At 44.6% G+C, this 21,871-nt stretch overlaps 1 long non-coding RNA gene across 2 annotated transcripts in view; it reads right to left on the bottom strand.

Moving 5' to 3' along the window:
* The window catches only part of LOC112984205 (uncharacterized), a 134,987-nt gene that overhangs the window by 66,223 nt on the left and 46,893 nt on the right, over nucleotides 1–21,871 (bottom strand). The window lies entirely within an intron of this gene.

The raw sequence follows: 21,871 nt of genomic DNA, 5'->3' as shown, positions 1-21,871 counted from the left end.
GGCTCGGCCTCCGCTCCCTAACTCGCCCGCAGCGGCTGCGGGATTTCCCTCGGAGGAACGCAGACCGGCGCCAGGCAGCAGGGCCCTTCTGAACATTTCCCTCACCCTTTAGTTGCATCTTTAGAGATGCTAAACAGGGCCCTGGAAACTCTGCCCTGCACTGATCCATCTCCCATCCCACCGAGGGTGAGGTTGGGAACAGAGTCGTTGCACCTTGTTCTCGTCAAACTGGATTTGTGCGGCCCTAGTACAACCACTGGAAGGTATATATTTAAAGCAAATATAAACAGATGTACTTTTGTGGATGAAAATAAAAGTATGTTTCAAACAGGCTGCATAACACCTCGAGTATCTGTTAACAGCTTAAGCAGGTACAAAGAAACAAGTCTTCTATAAAGTACACTTGCCTGAGATTTATCACCATTTTTTTCTTTTTTTTTCCTGACTGAAATGAGAGGATTTCTCTCAAACCAGCGGGAAGAAAGAAGCAGCCTCCGTGAGACCATTGCAACCATATTTCCACAAGGTTAAGAGCCATTTCTTTCTGGGGTACCACCTGCCTGTCATGATAAATAATTTTTGTTCTGATTTGTGATGTTTGCTGCTGTGGGAATGAGCCCATTTGCTCCTTAATGTATATAAGATGTGCAGCACGACACAGAATTTGCAACAAACAGCCAGGGCCTGAGAGCTAATACATCTGTCCTCAATATTTTGCTCCCTAGAGTTGTCAGCTTTTCAAGTGCAAAGTTACCAGCAATATTGATCCCTGACCAATAGATACCTTAAGGTCTGGGCACTAAAAAAAGCATATTACATGTGCTTTGGACTTCTCTTCCCAGCAGAAAATCTGCATTTGTCACTGAGAAAAATACAGTGCTTTTGCTTTTAAAACTGATGTTCAAAAAATATGCAATATTGTAAAAACTTGAAGTCTTGCACATCTCTGTAGTCATGCAGGTCCCTCATATCAACACTGTTTGACTTAATGAGCAACTTAAACATGGTGCAATATCTTTCTAAAGAAAATATCTGTAGGTAGGAGACTACAGAGTCATGTGTGAGAGGAGGCAGGCTGCACATTTATGCATTTTGCTGTGTGTCCCCAACAGAGGGCATCAGTGCTGCCCAGGCAACATATATTGGGATGTCTCTGACACAAGAGATTTCTAAAAGTGCTTATTGCTGGCTTAAACTGCTCCCCTAATGTTAGCCAGTGGTAAAACTGCCAGTAGAAACACCATTAGGCCAGGGAAAAACATCTGTGAAAATGTCACTATTAATGTGCAAAAATTTTGTGTGCAAAATGATTTTTTTTAAAGCATTGAAACATGCAATGATTTCACAACATAAAAAGCCCCCGACAACATTAAGAAATGTTGTAGTCACTCTCATGGCCTCGTGTAGGTGTTCTGGGAGTGGATTTCAAGATATAATACTACGCTGATGGAGAAAGGAAATGTGAAATGCCACGGCTGCTCTCTGACTTCCAGTATCTATGCTGCTTTTGGAGATCTGGCTTTCGTTTTGCTGATGTTAGTTTGGATGCCACAATGCCTAAAGGGACCCCCGTATCAGAAATCCTCCTAAGTCTCAGCCAAGGTTTGGGGCCACACAGATCAAAGATCCATCTACTCCCATCTCAGTGAGAGTTCCTTATCAACAAGGGTGTCAGAAAAGGGATATTTGAAAATTTTAGCAGAAATTTCCCCGTTATTGCATGTAGCCTGACAAAATGTTCCAAATGCAAAACCTCTTACCAACAGTTTGGGGGCTTTTCTTTTCTTTTCTTTTCTTTTTTGAGGTTTGGGAACCTTCTCTATTTTCCACCAATCCCTGAAGATCAGCAACGCACTCCAACAGGTTAAGCAATGTCCTCGGCCACCAAAAGACATGGGGCTCTGGCTCAGCATGGTGTTAGTTTTTAGAATCACGCCGCTCCTCCAAGCGGGCTTTCTGGCCGGGCATCGCAGTCAGCCCCATCGCACAGCGAGGGGGGGCCAGCCTGCCTGCCTGCTGCCCAGCGCGGGGTCCCCCGGGGAGGACGGGTGAGCCGCAGCCGCGCAGGCTGGCTGATGCTTACTAAACCCAGCTCCCAGCCTGCTCCGTGGTCTTCCTGCTCCCATTCACCTATACCCAAATTCTCTCCATCCCTTAAATTTTGCTGCCATCCCTACGGAAAAGAGAAAGTTCTGGGAATGCGATTTTCTCTGGTGCAGAAGGTTCTGTAGTAGCATGCGCGAGTCTGTGCACAAATAGGATTTTCATTATTTTTTCTAATAAATAATATTTTTGACACATGTAGCCATTTCCTGCATGTGCCAGTCTTTGTTTCAGGCAGATCCTATCGAGGCCTTGCCTCCTGGCAGATAGCGTGAGCCGATCTATCTGCAAGCACCACCACTCACACACTCACACACTCCTTTTCCTTTAGCTCCCCTCCTCCAGACATTCTTTGACATGATTAGTGGCTAAATCAGATTCTTTAATTGAAAGAAATATAACTGAACTATCTTCTGCTGGGAATGTGCCAGAGGCCACATCATAAGCAATGTCAAAGAATATTGGAAATAATATAGACCTCTGACATTTGTGTTTAGCGATTCAGCACGCCCCAGGTGGTTTGTTTGGGATTGGAATTTGTCACTGCTGTGAGGAGATAGTCTTTGGTGGTTGAGGCTTAAGGATTGCTGCAAAGAGATATAATAAGATATGTTTAAACAAGTCAATGGAATGCTATGCTTTAATCTCCTCCAACGTTTTGCACAGCCATGTCCAGAAGGATTTCTTTACGAGAGACATCCAAGCATTGTCTTACTCTCTCTTAGATGGCAGCCACTGAAAAAAATACCCCGTTTTTTAGAACACCTTGAAGCTCAGGTAGGAAATATTGAAATGTAACCTCCTCATTTAGTATCCATGTCATTCTTTTGTCTTTCCTTCCCATCTTCTAAGTACCTGAACAATTGGCAGTTATTCACTGAACCTTTTTCCATGGCTTTACAAAACCCAAATTATTTATGGGATCCCACAAGTGGGCCTCATGTTACACTTTTCAGATAAGATTTGCATCTTCCAGTGTATTTGTCTTCTCAAAGAATCACTGGGCTGGAATGACTCGTAAGAGGTCACCTAATCCATGCCTGTGCCCTGAGGAGTATCATGTACAGTACAGCCCTCTCGTATCATCCAAACCCTGCAGCGTGTACTTGGAACTGAACTGTATGAAGTTTAGACTGACTTTGTTTCATTTTCACTTACTTCTCCTTCTCTGATATTTTCAAATCTCTCTGAAACATCCACTTCACACTTTTCACAGTTTGCAAATAGCATTTAATAACACAAACTCATTGTGGAAACTTGTTCATCAAAACTGGATGAGTAAATTAAAACTTTGACAACCACCGTTCTATTTTTTTAAATCTATTTTTGAGATAAAACAATGATGATAATTTCCTTACCTTATTTTAAAAGATATTTTTAATTCAATCACCTGATAACTCTAATCAGTTTTTCTGAGAAAACATTTTCTTGCAGGAGACTGCACATTTCTTACAGGAAAATTATAGCTGACTAACCCATATAAGATAGCAGGGACACTGCTGGTGCTACTCAGTCTGTGCAAGGTTGCAGCAGTTCAAGTCCAGAGCACAGACAAGTTCCCAAGGTTTACCTTAAAGTGAACAAATGTGGCAGTCTCTTATACCTTTCCTCTACACAAAATTGCATCACTTAAATACGGCTACAGCTAATACTACCAAAGTTGCCTGGTGAACACACACTTGAAGCAGAATCAACACAGCCAAAATGTGGATCGCCAGTGAAAGATGCCACCGCGCACAAGATGCACCCAGCTTGCGTGGACACTCCCAGGCCCCTCCAGTCCAAACCGTCCAGGATAGCAAAGGTTTGCTATCCCCCTGCTTTTGGAAAGATTATTCCCAACCACTTGCATCATCAGAGCAGTACAAAAAGTGCCTGCCTGGCCTTTCCTGCCTCTGCTCTGACTTCTCCCTGGTGCCCCTCACCTGTGCGGGCGAGGGACAGGACTACCACGTGCACAAGACACTTCACCATTTGTGGTCTCTTTGTATTTAAACTGTGGTGTTTGTCGCATTTCAGGGCTACTGCAAAATCAAACACTTAACAAACTTAAAAATATCAAGTTCCTTTCATGCTGCATGCATCTCTATCATTTCACACACACACATACACATTTTGGACAGAAAACATATTTCCCAAGAATCAGTCTTGAGAGCCACAATTTGCTATTCTTGAGCTCCTGTCTTTTGGGGCCCCCTCTGTCAGCTTCAAAAGAATCATTGTTAATTGTTGAAACTGATCTTCAACTACCTTTGATTTATTGCTGTATGTTGAACTGATTCATCAAGTAACTGCTCGTCCTTTCCATCTCAGGTGCTCGCTGAGAGGCACAGTGCTGCCCTGCGTTTGCACTCGCCGCTCCCCCGGAGAAACGAAGCCACTCCGCGGATACAAAGAGGCTTTTGGCACTCCAGCTAGGGCCTGGCTGGAGCAACCCTTGACGCTTCCTTAATACCTCAAACAGGTTAGAGAGATATTTTGCACAAATACATCTTTGAAATGGAAATGCGGATATTAAGGTAAAGAACACACAGATGTATATGCCCAACCACACACACAAAGAACTCAAAAAAAGCAAAACAAAACAAAACACAAAGGAATTAAACATCTTGAAAGGTTTCCCAAAGAATTTGCAATACTAGCTTCTCTAGCTGCATATGGATTTGTAAAACGGAGCAACAGGTGAAACCAGGTCCCAAGTACTCGATTTATCACTTCCCTTACAAGTACAGGTCTCCGCTGCTGGCAAGGCAGCGCTGGTCACAGCTTCCTTGACCTAGCCTTCTCTATGTAAATCCTAATGGATACAAGACGATACAACCTCTTACGGCATGACCTGTAGACTACCTCATCTGCACTAGGTTTTCTTACTGAAGGACACATGGATCTTTTTGGCAGCAGACAAGAAGGAGGTGCAGAGGAGACAGTTATTATCCAACCGCCTATCTGATAATGCTTCCTCCTAACGTTTCCAGATGTTTAGAGCACATGCCTGTGTGCAGCTTCACGGGAAGGTCACCTCCCACAGGGATCCATTTTTCTGTCAGTACTTAGAACTGTCATTCAATAAAGGGTTCAAACCCAGATTACTTTGGGCTGTAACTTTTTACAACTTGGGTTGTTCTGCCTTAAAAAAGCACTTTGGAGTCTTCCAGTAGCAGCCACTTAAGCTGCCCCAAAATCATACCAGAAATCCTTAGAAAGATGTATGCTGGGGAGTCCTTTTTGGCCACTTCAGTGCCTTTGTATTTATGTTATCTGCTTTTCTAGGAATCTCTTTTCCTCTTGTTTTTTCTGCCCCACAGTCAAACCACTTGTGACTGAAGTACAGAATAGAGCTATTACTATTTTTCTTGCAGGCAATATCCCATAAAATTTTAAAGACAGATTTAAACAGTTACAGATCTAAACACTGCAGATTATACATGTAATTAACACCCATCACTTTCTACCAAGCAAATGTTTATTAAAGTACAAACTGGGGCAAAAAAAAGCATATATTTTATCTGTCCTGGTCAGATAGTGAGAGGATGGAGTAGAAATGAGCTGCTCTAGGAAAACCTCTGCAGCTGAGAAGTTTCTTGCGCAAGAACAGGGAGAGATTGTGGAGGGCAGGTAGGAGAGCAGGCGACCAAATGGAGGGAGCAGGATGGAGAGCAGACTCTAGAACAGGACCAAGCTGCCCCGTTGTACACACACTGCAGTAATGGAATAAGGCACGGAGGGGACTTTGGCTTACGGCAGTGGCCAGTCCAGAAAGGGACCATTCTCACTGGGATCCTGGGGTTCATGATACCGCTACTACCATACCCTCAACTAGGAGTGAGGAATCTGAGACTAAGAGCAACCTGCCTGGGCATGTCCTACCTGTCAAAGCCCCAGCAGGTACATGCTGCGAACGCTGAAGTCTGGAGCACCGGCATTTGGGGAATCCCTAGAGAGGCAGGCCAGGGTAGTCAGAAAAATGGCTCTAGAAATGGTTACTGTCTTGCGGTATAATTCTGCATAGGATCTCAGCCTCCCTCTGTTAGCTTTGCCTCCTTTGCCATCTTTTCATATTTCCCCCCAGTTCTGGAAATATCTAAAGATGAACGTCTGCAGTCCTAGGCAATAAATGCAAACAAAACATCCAGCGGCCTTGAGCCCTTGCTCCTTCCGATCACAGTCCCTCGCCCTCCCAGAAGATGACTACCCACGCTGAGACGCCGTTCCCTTTAAACCGCAATGTCCCCAGGACCCCAGACCTCGATCTCTGCCCTTGTCCGCTGCTATACTCCTCACGCAGCAAACACAGCCGTATGGTGTGAGCCTTGCAGCGCCAGGCACGGAGGACAGCTGGGTGACAAGGATAGCTGTGGACAGGGGCAGTGGCTGTGCCCAAGGACATCTCCATTTAAAAGATAAAAATCTACAGCTTATGCTTGAAATCACCACAGTGGCATCTGGTAACATGCAGAGCCATGTTGCTGCTTTTTTTTTTTTTTTTTTTTTTTTTTGGTGAACCTTGTTTCAATGATTAACAAATGCTGATCAAACATAAATATCCAGGTGGGGACAGCTGATAGTGGCAGCATGGGTCGGTTCACAAAATAACAGTTGGGCTGGATCTGCAACCAAAATTCAGATTATTTTTAAGAAAAGGAAAGCATCTTACAATTCTCCTTCAGCCCATATGGAAATACCTCCAACACCATATAGAGCTGTTGAAATGCTTGTCCCAACTCTTCTTTTTAAATTGAAAATCTCTCGTGGAGTTGGAAGGAGAGGTGAGGTAGCGTCACAGTTAAAGCTGTCCTGAGGGCAGGCCCTCGCTGGCCACCATCAGATCTAAGAAATGTCTCCAGCGCCAGCTCTCAGGGGACTGCCAGCTCCGTTCTCCGGCTCCTGGTAGGAGCCAGGCATCTGCAAGGGCTGCCCATAGGTACTCGGGCCATCACTTTCTGCCCCCCCATGACACTCACTGAAGCAACTTAGGCCTGGGCTTGGGCACCTTTGGGGAAAACCTTACAGGGAGTGTTCCAGTGGCTCTCCTCTCTCTTGGCGGCTCCACCATGGAGAGAGAGGAGACTCTTCAAAGAAGCCTCTGTGGGCGGCAAGTGGATTGTTCATGCCTTAATGCAACCATGAAGCTGGAATTAGACTTGCGGCAAGTTCCTGAGAAACAAACTCAAGAATATCTATCTCAGCATCCCTGTCAGCCCACATTTGATTGGAAACGCCTCAAAAAGGTAGCAGATCCCAGTCAGGTTTCAGTCTCAGACGGTGCTTAGGAAAGCAGCAGCCTGAACATCCAGCTCCGATCATTGCAGCATGTTTCTTGCCCTCGTGGAGAATTACCTTGCTATTTCTCCTTACAGGCTGGGAGCGTATCCATTCTGCATATATCCAGACCAAAACATGCACATCAGTAACACGTTACTTACATGTAGGATAAAGCTGGTCAAAATTAAAAAACTCTTGTGCTGTCTCTCACACGGGTTCCTTTGTATTTACTTACCAAACATTATTTAGGAATAAATGCTGCTGCAGATACCTATAAAAGACTGGATGCTGGAGAACCGCGCAGGACTCAGTCACGTGTACTGAATGGTCAGGTATACTGTGAAGCACAAGACCCGGACCTGGCCTTATGATGAGTAAATGTAGGTTTGTATCTGAAAGGCACCAATAATACAGCTTTAATCATGCCCTGCTACAGCACTACAGGAAAAGTAACCTTTTAAAATGACCAGATACAAGACAAGACTTGACTTTGCTCACAGGCACCACGGGTGTAAGTTCTGAGCACTAAAAATACTGAAAGTGTATTTCTTTGCAGCTCTAAGAAAATATCAGAGAAGCACCTACCATTTGTCTTCACATCTGCTTTGGGAATGGTAGATTCTGTTTGCTACAAGGCTAAATTTTGGGATGAAATCACCAAACAAAGAGTATTGCCGCTGTATGCTATCAAAATGGGATGCAGAAGCTAGCTCTTTAAAGCCTGCCTTAAATTGCTGTAGTCTTAAGAGAAGGGTGGGTGGAAGCCAATTTAAACATTTTGCTCTTCATGAAGAATTTAGTTTCTGAAATTCAGTGATTACCACCAATACCGCCTTTCAGAGCCCAGCTATCCACAGTGGTACAACGGTATACTGTTCTTCTCGCATCGCTAGCGCTGACCTTCTGGAAAATGGTATTTGTTGCTCTGAATGCTTTGTGAAGCTATTGTGGCTGGAGGGGCAAGTGGAATTTTTTCCTTTGTTTGTAATGCTTCCACAGCCCTAAATAAGCATTGTCTATAGCACTGTCTGTATTGCCGTGCCTTGTTCCCACCCACTTACATGGCATAAGATCCTTCAGTTCAGAGTAGTACCTCCAGCAGCCAAGAAACTCTTTAAACTTCATGTAAAACAAGAGCCACAAATCATAAGCTAAACTCAAACTAATCTCAGCGAGTATATGCTCCAGACCCACTCTCCATGTAGACAACGGATAGCCTTTTCTGAATTATAGTGCTGAGGCCTGATCCTGCAAGGTGCTGAAAGCCATGAAGGGCAGAGGGAACTGGAGACTCTCCGGGGCTCTCGGTGCTTCACGCTGCTCAGTCCCATCTCAGCAGAAAGGCCAGGAGACAGTAACGGGTAATTTTAACTTTGCCCTTAGGAATTTTATATCACCTCTTCTGCTCCCTGATCCCCTAAAATGCATCTCATCAGGCTGGCTATTTCTCGGGATCTTGTTTTAATTACTGAAGCTGAGCTAGAAGACTCTTTGTCATTCCTTTTTGTGGAACACTCTGTACTTGGGGGGCCTCAGCTGGATATCCTGGGTTATGCAACCAATGGTTAAAGCTATTGTTTTCAGAAAGAAATTGCATGAATCTCATTAAATGCACTCTGATCAGGGGAGGTGGGACACGTCTTTAAAACTGCGTTTGGATCCAGTCCTATTGTCCTAGATAGGGCTGCCTGCCCTCATTTCTGATTCATTCTTAAAGAAACTATTGTTTAGCCTTAATTAATTTCATATTGGGATGTATTATCACGTAAAAACTGGCATTCGCGTGGAGATGCATGCCTTCAGATATTCAAGGATTGCTTCAAACCAGAAGAGGGCAGCAATTTCCCTAACAAGAATAAAGATGCAGAAGAATGGTTTATTTAAAACAGGTTTGACAAGGTATAAACAATCCAAAAGGCACTAAACTCATTGCAGTGCGAGCTACAAATGGAAAAAGAAAAACATGCATACAAGAAAAAGGTTTGTCATTCATTACCCAGCTATTGAAACCACAGGTGTATAAATACTTCAGGCTTTTTTGGCCTCTTGACTTAGTGTTCAGCATTTGTTATCAGCCTTAGACACTTTATAGCCACTATGATGGACTACAGCCTACATTAATAAATGAAGAGAACCAGTAAGTCACTTTTCTTTCTCTTAAACCCCCATGATTTATGTACATAAGCAGAATTGGTACTGGAAGTTCTTGTTCTTCAACACATCAAAGTGGACCAAAAACTAGCCTTCAGTCAGGAACCATCCTGCAAGCCAGACTAACTCCTGATGCAATTTTACTTCATTTTTGCCTACTGTGTAACTCTTGCAGAAAGGCCTGAGGATGACAGAAAGGTTCTGCCCTTGCTCCTAACATCTCTGCTTCAGTAACCTTCACCCTCTCCCCTCACGGGTGGGAGCCATTAACCAGCATCTCTGAATCAATGGTCGAATACAGAAAAGCAGCAGAGCACTGCCAGAATCTCACATTTTCTTCGTAGTCACATCACTTTCGCATTGAGAAGTACGGAAAGATAAGCTTGTTACCCATGCTCCTCCTGGCAGACGACACACAGCTTGCCAGGGCCCTGCCACCGCGCAAGGAGCAGCTGAACTGCTGAGATGTTTTACAGCAAATCTCGCTGGCGCCGTGTGACCTGTTGCGGTGGCTGCCCGCAGGACTGGGACATGCGAGTCCGGGATCCTGCCCGCGCTTCCCCAGACCTGTGCCCCTTCCCGGCGGGGTCCCACCAAGGACACCTCCTTTGGAGATGTCTGCCACCAAGGAAGTCCACGTTAGGTGCCTGACGGTTTCAATGTGCCGTAAGCACATAACAGTTACCAGGGGGGTCATAACATTTTGGTTTTCCTCCCAAAGAATGGGTTCACTGGTTTTCTTTTTTTGGTCTCTTAATGCCTAATGTTCTTCACCAAGGAGCTCTTCAGGGACACAGTTGTCCCCAGATAGAGGACAGCAGGTCATCCTTTACCCAAGAAAAAATGAAACCAAGTACAGGCTATTTGGACTGCTGAAGAAAGATGCTGACATTGTCTTTGAAAAAAAAAGAGGGATTTGGAGAATCTAGACGGCTCCTCCTCCACTCCCAAACTTCCCCCCTCTAAGAAGCAAATGAAACGCAACTGCCAGGGCCAAACAGGTGTAAATGCTACTAACTGGACGTTTCCAGGGAGGCCGAGAAATCTTGAGGCATTTTACTGAAATGTGTGGCAATTCCCCGCAGTGCGGTTTATAGAGTGGTCTGTGACCGCTCTGCATGTCACCGCTAACACAGAAGAGGGCAGATCCTCCTCGGGTGTAAACTACTGATGCAATCAAGCCACAGGGCTCAGTGCCAACTTTAATGTATTTTGGTTAAAATACTTGAGAGGTTTGGACACTGATTTTCATTGTGCAAAAGCAGAAGCCACAAAAAGGGGTAATAAATTCAAATAACTCCAGAAAAAATCAAAATACCTTGGTGCTAAGGACAGAGATTAATACACTTTAAACAGAAATTTGCTGTATCTTATAGAAAATGACCTTTATAACAATTTTTAATACAGCTGTATTGTCTTTCTTAGGGTTTAGGAAATAGTTAGAGAAACTGTCTTGGTATTTACTACAGCTCAGCCCTAGCTGTTAGCTATTCACAGGTTGCAATACATTCCAGGCACGTTCAGGTTTTGACTGGATAGCAAGCTTTTAAACAGGAATCCTGAGTAACAAAATTCTGGAACAAAAATTTTGAAATGATTCTGGAATGTACGGTTTTCTACAATTTATAAACAATCCTATAAATAACTGAAAGCTCTTGTACCTGCAAATTACGGAATTACAAACCCACACAAACTGGCATTGTTATTCACAATACCATTCACCATTATCTTATTTTTTAAATGCCAACTGTAATCATCTTTCTCCTGTCATAACATTGCCCTGTCATCACTTTCCTTTCCCTCCTCCAGGCAAACGATGTAGGAAATGCAGGAAAAATTTGGTGCTGAAAAACAGCTGGGCAATTTTCAAGTTTTTCCTTTTTTTCAGTAGCATCTTTTCTCTCCCGACCATTTGTTCTACCTTTGACCTCTGTGATATCCATTTCTATATTTTGGACCTCAGAGAAGAGGAATTTTTCAAAAATTTGAAGTTTGGAAAAAAACAATTCTTGAAGTTATTTATCACAGGTTAACATTACAACCGAGCTTCTTTCTGTGCAAATTTCAAATGAAAATAGGTGACCAAATCTGACCATCATTTTTTTTTCTGTTTTGCAGTCAACCCTGAAGACAGCTGAAATGCTGCACATTTTAACATTACATTAAGATCTAGCATTTGATTATTAAATAGGAAAAAATTATAGCAACATGAATACTTCCTTACACATTTTTCAACCGTCTGCAAGAGTGAAAAGTAACTTTCAGAGAGATGCCTAACACGAATGCTGGCTTACAGGATTTCAGGTTACTGTAATTTACTGATTCTGATAGTAAACATATACGTGAAAGTCTTCAAAGAAAAACCAAGTTAACATTTCACTTCAAAAACAATAGGGAAGCAGGTGTCACTAGGTGAGACAACGGGTTGACTGACTCGTTTCTGCCGAGTTTGCTTATTTGGAGCTTTTATGATCTCTACAACACAAACCTCAGAAACACAAGAATGATGTTTATCAGTGGAAATCAGCTACCACTAAGGAAGAGAGAGAATGAGGAGATTAAGTGCTCTGTACAGGTAGCTCACATTGGAGATGACGCTTCCCGCAGTGCCGCATTAGATGCTTGCTGAGAAAATCTGATTCCTAGAACAAGTGCTCAAGCCATGCCTAGGATTGCTGCGAGAGCTACTCTAGAGCCACTGCTGGAATCACTTCCAGCGAAAGGATAAAGAAAAAAACAGAGAGAAAAACCACATCGAGTGTAGTTGCCAGCAGCTCACATAACGGCATTATGGATTGGGAACGATTTTATATGTTTTAGCTGTTACTAAGGCCAAGCAAATTAGCGGTTACACCGGAAAAAAAACAGAAAACCACCCAACCAAACCTATCCACTGTTTTCTTCCGAACTGGAACTCAACCAACAGGTTTGTAAGAAACTTGGGGAGATTAAATTTTTCGAATCACGCCGGGAAGATGCAACTGAGTCCCTGCAGGCCACTGCGGCGAGGCCGCGGGCGACAAGGCTCCGGCGGTCGGGTCGCTAGAAAGTGTTCAGTTCAGGCTACCGTCTGCGTAAGGAGAGGGCAAAAGTGGGCTTTTCCCCCCAATACCTGCTATTTTGCTGCTTACGGCCGCATTTATTTTTGCTGCACCTATCTATCAAATTTACAAGTATTTTTGACTGCAAAATTTGTTTGGAGAGACTGGCCGATTTCCTCAACACCGCCGCTCGGACGGTGGGAAGAGGCAGCTCGGTCGACAGCCTTTACGAACTTCCCGGACGTGGGAGAGGAGAGGAGGGAAGTCCCGGCCCTGCAGCCCCGCGCGGGGCTGCGCAGCCTGCCGCGGCGATTCCCTCCGCCGCCCGCCGGGAAGCAGGGGAGGGAGCGCACGCGGCGACATGAAACACTTCACAGCAAAGCAAACAAATATTGGCTTCGCTGGAGAACCAGAAACATAATGATACTATAATGCTCGCAGTTTATTTTTCACTGCCTGGGGCGGCTTGGCAGGACGTCACGGTAAAATCATCTAGGCATGAGAGATTAGCTGCTGCCTGCTCTGTTGCAGGGCCCCGCGCTCGCGCTCCGACGGGCTCGTGCACCTGCGGAGGACGGTGCAGAGGCGCCCGCGGGGCTCCCCGGTGCCAGGCACGCCGCGAGCATCCGCAGCCGCGAGACTGCCAGCACCCGGGCGGCTCCCAGCTCCATCCATCCCAGGCCCAGGGCTCAAATCCGTAAGGGGAAATCGGTGGCGGATGGGTCACCAAGTCCTACCGCTGGGTTGAAAACTACCGCGACGCACAAGATAGTGCAATATTCACATCAGAGGCTGGTTGCATCTTCACGCTTGCAAGGATTTTGCATCATGGGGGAAACCCTGGGCTCTGCCGAGGCCAGAAAACTCCCCAGGAATCAGTGGAGTTAATATACTGCAGAGCAATTAGAGAGGCCGGTTTGTGCCTTGAACGCTTTCTGGAGCAGGTGGATCTGCCATGGGCATCGTCCCGCGCACTCATGCAGCCTCTGATAACTGCCTAAATACTGCGCTTTGGTCCCCAGGAATAAACAGGCAGCAGTGGCATCCGCTAGAAAACAATCTTACCCCACAACCAAATGTGAATTTAGTGTTTGTGGAATGCGTTAATACCAAGCAGAACAAGGAAGACAAACTATATCAATACAGCCATCGGTCAGAGTCCCTGTCTCTCCCCCAGAGCTTTTACTCAACTTTAAAAGCAGTCTGCAAGCCTGCATGTGATGCTCCCTCCTTTCCGATTTCAAGGCTAAGTGCTGGAATTTTATTAGCCTGCACCCAGAACTGTTTCTGTAAACTTTTCCTTAAAAGAATATTGAAACCATTTGCCTCATTTTAGCTAGCTGGCTGCAAAGCAGTGGTTTTTAAACATACATTAAATTAAAAAAAGGAAAAAAGAGAAACGCCCGCCATAGAATTGACTCACTAAAAGAAGTTTACTTCCCCCCAGGCAATTCAGCACTTGCACCCATTTTGGTGGCATCATCACTTCTGCAGCATCCCAAGATATTCAGTTTCTAAGATCACAAAAGCACCCTGGCATCTTAGCACAAAGGCCACAGCTGGCAGAGCTACATATTTAAATATTCACATGAAACCTTGGAAGAAATCATGCCTCATTTAGACGAGAAAGATACTATTTATATCAGCCATTATTTAACAACAGAAAAAGCACTTGCACAAAGTGGCAAAAACATGTTTCTGAAAGTCACTGAGTCTTGTCAAGTCCCACTAGCTCAGGGAGTTAAATCAGGAGCATCCGTGCTCAGCACCTGGCAGCATTTAGCAGAATGACCTAGGCAAATGTAGCCTGAAAAGCACATTAAGACTAAAATTTATGGGCCAGATTTTTCATGTTCTTTTTTATATTTTTATTCATGATGGGAGCTTCTGGGTGCTTTAAAAATCTGTAACGAGCATGTATTTATCAGCATTACTAATTGGCAGTAGTTCTCCCCCCGTCCAGTCCCACGCGGCACACGCGCTACGCTGCACGGCGTGGGACATCCCGCACCACCCCGCAGCCCTCCTGCTGCAACCAGCCCTGTGCATCGGCAAGCGATCTCAACACAGTTTAAGCACCTGGGCTTAATATTAAAGCACATCCTCATGTAAACTAGGTTTGCGCGCAGAAATCACGTGGAGAAGTTATTTTGTTCAGATATGAAGTTGGCAGTAGGAGCGTGTGACTGCCGGCGCTGCCTGCTCCCTCAGCCCTCCCATGTATTACGTGCCCTTCTTAATCTTGCCTTCTTTGTGACTTCAAGATGCCTCTGGGGCATGAACGGTGCTTTGCTCTTGCTTCACACAGCACCTAACGCAGTAGTATAAATAACAGAAACGAATGAATCAGTGCCACAGAGAGTCCTCGGCTGCAGGAATCTGCCGAGTCAGCAATGCTTCCCAGGGGAGGTGCGTGCTGCAAGTGCTCCAAAAAACATGCATAAATTGGAAGGCCAATGCAAGGACGCTCTTACTGGTGGAGCCACACAGATGTTTCAGGCTGCACCAACTAAGATCTTGTGAAGCAACATCTTCCCTCAGAGTGGACTTCAGGGACATGGACAGGCTACCTCCAGCCCACCTGAGGAGCAGGGTCTACCCGCTGGGCCAGCATGAGTAGCTGCCATCACACATGGCTCACGAGGCAGAGATGTGGCTAGCACAAACCCAGCTGGTTTTGACTTCTCCACCTGAGCCAGACCCATTTACCACCAGGAGAAGCCTTTGGCTGAGATGTGGAAGAACGTTTGAATTTGCTCCTCTGGGCCCACGGTGAAGAGCTTTGCATGTCCCCTCTGCCACATCCCTCGTGCGACGAAGCAACTGAGAAAGCTCACAGAGAGGACTGCTGTGCACAGCTCCCATCACAGCTAATGGGACCAGAGAGCCCAGCTGCCCTTTGCGCCTTGGGAAATCTTCTCTGGGTCATCTTGTGCTTCGTTCCCGGCCAGTTTGTGGGAAAAAAAGTTGAAAGGAAATAAAAGAAAGTAACCAATTTGACTGGAATTGGCCCAAGTTACTGATTTTGCCGCCTTACGTTAGACATACATTAAGTACCCCCTCTCCTAGCAGTCCTTTACGCCGCCATGCGCAGAGAGACCTCTCTGCCGCGCGGAGCACCGGTGTGCTGGAGCTGCGGGAAGGCGGGCTGCACAGCCCGCGCAGGTGCACATGGCGCTGGGAGCACCGCTGCGGGCATTCGGAGATGCTCAGGATCAGGCCCCGGAGAGCCCTACTGCTCCCAGAAGAGAAGGTTTTAACACAGGTTGTCCTGGGAGACGAACAGCATTTCTAATCTATGCAAAAAAAAAAAAAAAAAAAAAAAAAAAAAAAAAAAGAAAAGAAAAGAAAAAAAAAAGCCTAGACACAGAACACAGCTCAACCACGAGCTTATTTGCCTCTCTCTGAAATGTAAGCGTTCTTTAGGACGGGATCCTTAAGCCGTAGCTTGTAAAAAGCTGTTTGTTTTGTACTGACCTTCTCCTTTTATGTAACATGATAGGCATGCTTCAGCGAGTCCTGAATGCAGCTAAACATATGTCGTCAGCTGTGCATTGCTGCCCCTTCTATTAAAATGGATTTTGGTAGCATATGTGGGAATAGGCTCGCCACAGATACTCAAGGGAAATGAAGGAATACAGGGCAATTAGCAAGAGCAATCCCCAGACCTCGCTGCTAAGCCTCCGTAGGAAGTACAAAGACTTATCTCATGGGCATGGAAACAATTAAGGTCAACAAGTAATCGTGGAAAAGGAAACTTTAAAAACAAGAACATGGTAAATGACCTAGTAAACACCCCTTTTGCCCCCCTCGCAGACTTGGGACGCATTTCATCTGGGGTTCATATGCACAACCGAGTTGTCTTTGGCATCCCCAGCCCCCCGCACATAATGACTTCCCTTTGCAATTTCCTGGAGGAAGTTGCTGGAGTGATCTTTTAGTGATAAAAATAAGCCATAGTGATTCTTAATTTTCAGTCAAAGAATTCTCCTAATCTCCTAATTAAGGAGCGAATGGCAGCAGTGTCCCTTAGAAAGCATCAATGGGACAAGCAGCCTTTGCAGAAGAATGCAGTTATTCTGGAAGAGAGAAGCATCTTATGGATCATTTGGCCAGATGTATAATATCCTGTGTCTGAGTCCTCCTTAGAGGTGAGTGTAGAAGCACTGTTATTTTTGATAAGAGAGGCTCTTCGTGGTGATTTTCTTTTTTACAGGTCATTAGAGTTAGAGTGTAGAAATTGTTACATCCTTTCGCACAACTTTAAAAGCATTAATTGAATAGCGAAGTGTCAGCTGTAATTGGTAATCCATGCTCTGTCAGTCATTTTCTCACTTCTCTCTCTAGTGGGCTGGGAGAGAATTTCTGAGGGTTATGATGACACCAGTGAGTTCTCCAGGGTTTTGTGTATTTGTTTTCATCAGCCATACTTAGCATATGGTATTTACATGTCCTCTTCACGAACACTTGATAGCTGGCCTGGAACACAGCACCCGAGTGACTGCTGCCAGCTTTTAACTCCAGACTTACACATGTAACAAGCAGTATCACGACAGTTAAAATGCCGTTCTTCACCCAGGCAGTAGAGCCGCAGCTCCGCGTGGGAGCCCTCCCATAGCCTGCACGGGGAAGGGAGAAGGGAGGTTTCTGGTCCGGGAAGGCGACTTGTCCCAGGAACGAAGCATGTCTAGTGACTCACAGACGCTGTGCAAGTTCAAGTCCACGTGATAAGACCAGCTCCTGTCTTTATAGCTAGCCACAGACCTTAGAGTTTATTGTCTGTATTTACAAACTGGCCAGACCAACAGGGCAGTCTGTGCCTAAATATATATATTTTGTAGTTGAAGACCAAATACAGTTAGCAGGTGAGTTTGGACCCTGTGTCCCTATGCGAGAACAAGCCATGCTTCTTTGCACCCTTCTTTCTTTCATCATCTTAAAAAATTACCACAACACTTAATACAGCAGTTTGAGCTAGGAGGAAAATACAAATAAGGTCAGATTAAACAAGCCCAATAGGTTTGCAGCACTAGTCCAAAAAAACCTTAACTACAGATTTGCAGGACGACTGAGTTCACTTGTCTGCTAATCAGTGCATCATCTGAACTAAAGAACATCACTAAGGAAAGGTAGGAAACTGCCTTTGTGTAAAGTATCTGCTGCTGCTTTGTTTGTCTGCTTACCACATCACAATCTCTATCCTAAAAACTCGTCCATTCAATGTCACAAATATATCTGAAGTCCTTGTCACTTGTTTCTACTGCAGGGTACTCACAAGATGCTTTCAGAGAAAGTACTCAAGCAGTACATAACTGGAGGCTAAATCTGGCATGCAGTGACTGTAACAAGCTATGACATCTGTCAGGCTCTTCTTCGATAAACCTATAACGATTGCTCTGACCAGAGAAGACGACATCTGAAGTCAGTAACTGAATAATGCTAATGATACTTCATAAACAGCAGAGTTAAAATACAATGATGCATTCCTCTGCAGAAAGCAGCAGAGCACTGAGAGGGGTCTGACGGGCAGACATTTACCCCCCATCCATTCTTCTGTCCACGAACGTCTCCATGGAGTGCTGCGGGGCGGGGGGGGGGGGGGGGCCTCTCATTTTGTGCATCCCAAAGCACAGCAGTATCTAGCAGAATGACTTACATGTGTGTCATACATGTCAATAGAGATGACGTAATTTCACCTATATATTTTTGGCATCAGTCTGTATCTGTTAAACAGAGGCACATACGTATCACCGGGTTGCATATGTACTCCCACTTTCATCACAGTAGTAATAACTCTTGTTAGCGCTCTCTCTCATTTTAGTTTGCAAGTTCTTTGGGGCAAGGAACATGCCTTCCTCCCCTGCTATTATTAGTAATTAGTTGCACTGTCACGTTGTTGCATATACAGCTGAGAAAATCAGGTATGCCAGGTGTGTAGCTACATAGACGGATCCATCAATGCACCAGTGAGCTAACAGTCTAAACAGGCAAGACAGACAGCAGAAATATCATCCCTCATTCAGAGCTGATGTACAGCGAGAGGACACATTTTGCCCAGGGTCAGAGAGAGGGCTGTGTCAGAAAGCAAACCCAGACCTCCCGAGATCGGGTAGAGTTTCTTAGTTAGAAATTATGTTCCTGAAGCACTCTGCTGAATCTCCTTGCAGTATTAATACGTGGCTTTGACTAATACCCTGTATCAGACATGTCTGCAACTATTTAGAGAGCAAATGTTTATACCATAAATTATTTTTTGATGATTTGACTGTTCACAACAGTTCCTAAGCATTTCTAGCAACTATTCCCCATTAGCCACAGCAGAACCTCAAAACTGGCCGGTGACTGACAATTGTTATACAGGGCAGTAGCCCTGTGTCAACTTATTCACAACACCTGTCATCACTTCTTGTCACTAATCTTGATCTAGTTATGATTTAATTTATGCCTCGTGTCTCCTAAACCAGCACTTAATTTTTTTCAGAGCAATCAAATGAACTCTTTTGTTATCAGCCTCATTTCTTTGACAGATGCTGAAATTAGACTATTTTGTGAGCAGCTCTTACCATTCTGGCAAACAAGGACCAGCGCTACCGCTAGCAGCTTTTGACTCCTGGACTCTCGATCTAATGGGAACATCAATACAAAATTCCCTGCAGTAAGGAAAGGAAAGCTGGCAGACCACACAATTCAAGCTAACATTAAGCTAATGACAAAGAACTTGTGACAACATAAGATTGGATTTTGAACCGTTGCTGAGTGTTTCAGCTTTGCTTTAATTTAACTGGATTCCTAACGCAAACTTTGCTCCTGTGCTTTGGGCGAGATTCTCCCAACACATCGTCTTCCCGTGGCGACAGTAGCTGATACCCACTAAGGTGCACTCTGCAGTGCAGGGACAGCACCCGGCTCGTGATTGTCAGCATCAAGCACGCTTCCCAAATGAAAAGGTCATTTTAAAATTAAAAGATGGGGAAAAGTAACAAAAAGTCATTTTGGTGGAAGTTAATATTGGCTGCTCTTCTGTGTGCAAGGCGTCGCTGCCACAAGGCTTACCTCAAGCCCTAGACACATTTTCAGAATTTTAAACATTTCACTGAAAAGGACCATTTGGGAAGCGAAGGACATTCATGTAATTCAGTTCTACTTGTTGGTATCAGCTAATGACAAGAGCTTGGGAAGCGAAGGACATTCATGTAATTCAGCAGCTAATGACAAGAGCCATATTTTAATAGTATTCTCCCACTATTATTGTCCACTACAACAACATCAAGAGATCCTAGCCAAACAGGAGATCCCACTGTCCAGGGTTTCCAAGGAGTGAAAACCCCAACCAGTGAAATGAGACTGACAAAGATATATATTTGGAAGATAAAGAGCAATAGCAGTGATTTTAAGAACTCATCTGGGCTGTCCATCGTGATACAGAAAAATACTGGCACCTGCTGTTCTCGGCCTAGGTGACCTGTCCCTGACTGCACAAGTGACGGCAGTCACAGGGCAGGGAATGAAGCACAGCTTTTCTGAGTCATCCCCCAGTCCTACCACAAGCTGACCACATACCAAACCAATTGAGACCACTTCGTGCAGTTAGTTTTTAAGCATGTATCATATGCATTGGAAGCAAAGCAGGGCTGAGACCCTTCTGAGATGAGACAGAAGAGACATTTGCTTTCTTCTAGTGCTCACGAACCTCCCCTGATCACCATGACCTTTCAAACATAACCAAGAACGCCTTGCAGTGAAGTCAGCCAGCTCTCTCAGCTCTCGTGGTAGATCCCATCAGGTCCCATGGATTTGTGCACATTCAGTCTGTTAAATGTTCCCTAACCTGATCCTCCTCTACCGAGGATAAGTCTTCCCTCCTACACACTTTCTCATGGTCTCAGGGATTATGGAAGGCAAATCTTGCCATTACAGACCAAGGTGAAGAAGGCAGCGAGTACCTCAGCATTCTCCGTGCCCTTTGTCACCAGGTCCCCTGCCCTTTACAGCAGCGGGCCCACATTTTCCCTAGCCTCCCTTTTGCAGAAGCCTTTCTTGTTGCCCCACTCACCACATTCAACCTCAGGTGGGCCTTGGCTTTCCTAACCCCATCCCTGCATGCTCACATGGTGTTTCAAGAGTCCTCCCAGGTCAGCTCTCCCTGCTTCCACCTCTCATATGCTTCCAAACACAACAAAAGGATTGCCATACTATTAATACAGAAATAAATTAGCAGGTCTTGGCTTGCAAGACACCTTTTTGGTTGTATATATTCAAGGACTGAATGTATTTTTCCAGTATTTGACCTTATGCTAAAAGAGACAATCCCTAAAAGATGGCATTTAAGGACTGTATCAATTATGACTAGGAGTGCCATGGACATCACAGCAACAGCTGATCTCAGATTAAATTTACAGCTATAAAACACCAAAAATTGCTCTCACTGAGTTTGTAGCACTGCACATTTCAAGTCAAACTGGCACAGTACAAATATAACAAATGAGTCATCTTTCTGCCAAAATTTTCTTGCAATTTGGACATTTGAAAAGCAGCTCTGAATTAAATTTTAGCTGATATCTCTACACTGGTTCTTATGATCCATGAACTACAGAAATTCAAATCTGGATTTGGAGCTGAACAACCCAGCTTGGCCGCTAACCTGGGACAGGACGAGGATAAGTGCGCTGAGCTCTCACACGTAGGCACGTCGGACATTTTCTGCAGACACTTACAAAGCCAGAGCCCAAGGCATGCTATTTTCAAACCATCATGGGCTCACACAGTAGCGAGAGGCAACGATACAATTAATTAACCCTTTTCATATAAAACACAAATCGGTGAGAGCCCTGTCTCCACAAGGTCTAAGAGAAAACACTAGGCATATGCTTGGTACAGAAGATGAAAGAGCAGGCCTTCTACTAGGATAAGAGATATACTCTGCATGTATTGAAAAGCCGTTTTCCTTCTCAGATGCCGTTCTTCTCAGATGGTAGCTCTGTATTTTATTTCTGAACCACTCTGCACAGACTTATCTTCATTTATAAACACAGGCAAAGATTTAGACTTCTGTAAAGACTGACCATTAAATCGATGCATTTAAAGTGCTGGTATGAATGCAGCAGAAACACTATTTTGTGTGTTTTATTACATTACATTGCTTCTAGTAAGACTTAAGAAAAACAAGCTAGGAATTTTCTTGAGGCTTTTCATTCCTCAAATCTTTTGTGAGGAGAAAAAATAAATATAATTTCTAAACACTCATGGTGAACGTTAGCACAAATAAAAGTGTGCATAAATATTTGCAATCAGAACTTCTCCATGCTAAACCTAAA

This window comes from Dromaius novaehollandiae, chromosome 16, assembly GCF_036370855.1.
Source record: "Dromaius novaehollandiae isolate bDroNov1 chromosome 16, bDroNov1.hap1, whole genome shotgun sequence".
In the NCBI taxonomy this organism is placed as follows: Eukaryota; Metazoa; Chordata; class Aves; order Casuariiformes; family Dromaiidae; genus Dromaius; species Dromaius novaehollandiae.
Note: the sequence above shows the minus strand (reverse complement) of the source record. Positions and strands in the feature narration are given on the sequence as shown.